At 40.1% G+C, this 1057-nt stretch overlaps 1 pseudogene; it reads right to left on the bottom strand.

Annotated features, from left to right (window-relative positions):
• Positions 1-255: 255 nt before the first annotated feature.
• Positions 256-475, bottom strand: LOC102852395 (annotated as a pseudogene).
• Positions 476-1057: the final 582 nt, after the last annotated feature.

Below are 1057 nucleotides of genomic sequence, written 5' to 3'. Positions count from 1 at the left end.
TGTTAAAAGAAAACAAAAACTGGGTCAACATTTAACTCTCCTAGTAATAACCCTCTTGTTCACGTCTTAACTCTTTTAATAGGACAACTGTATTTCCAAAATCTACAGCACACATTTCGACATGTAAAGTTACCGTAAGAATGTATACTTTATAATAGAAAACTGTCTATATGTAGTAATTAAATGGGAAGAGCAATTTGACCTTGTAGCTTGTAAGAACGATGGTGCAGTCTCAGTGTCAGAGATGAGCAGCCTTCAGCTCTTCTGGGTGACAGGGACCTTGTTCTCACTTTCCAGTTCTTCCACCCCATTGTGGGTCATGAGGTCCTCGATGTTTTTCTCCAGGTCATCAATGTGACTTGTCATCAGTCCTTCCGATGATCTGGTCAGACATAGTCTGGAATTATCTTGCATCTGCTGCAACAGTATCTCGACTGGTGAGCTCTTGCATGGTTATGGGATCGGTCTCTGCCATCTCCCAGTGCCCGGCTTGGCAGTGGCATCTCAAAAACCTCAAAAATATTGACTCAAGATGGCAGCCACCACAGGCTCAGACAATTTATGAAAACCAAATATACAGCCTTAAAATAGAATGTGAACCTAAATGCCTGGAAGCACCCCCCCTTTGTAAGATTTGTAACAAAAATTAATATGAATGGAGTTAGTAGTTCTAATGGAGTAGTGGACTCATGAGCCATATCTGTGCTAGCCAAGGGGCAGAATTCCTATAGCATCCAAGTTGTCCTGCAGGAGCTTCAGCAACTAATGATGTCTAAAGAAAAGAAACTCCCTCAACCACTGTTAGGACAGAGAGCAAATAAACAGAAAGAAAACCCACAGGCCTCCCCCCCCCCCCATTCTATTTAAGCAGTCTTCATTTTCCATAGTAGTCAATTTTCTGGCTATGTCTTGTAGACCTCAAAAGTACTGGAAAGGAAGCTCCCATTCAATGGCAATTTCTCTTAAGATCCTGTAAAATATTTAAAAAAAAATTACTTTCTTTTTTTCTCATATTAAGTCTTTGAAATCTAGTTCATATTTTATACTTGCAGCACAT

The sequence above is a fragment of the Elephantulus edwardii genome, unplaced genomic scaffold (assembly GCF_000299155.1).
Source record: "Elephantulus edwardii isolate Elephantulus edwardi_28Jun2011 unplaced genomic scaffold, EleEdw1.0 scaffold00096, whole genome shotgun sequence".
NCBI classification, from domain to species: domain Eukaryota; kingdom Metazoa; phylum Chordata; class Mammalia; order Macroscelidea; family Macroscelididae; genus Elephantulus; species Elephantulus edwardii.
This window is presented reverse-complemented; position numbering and strand designations above follow the sequence as displayed.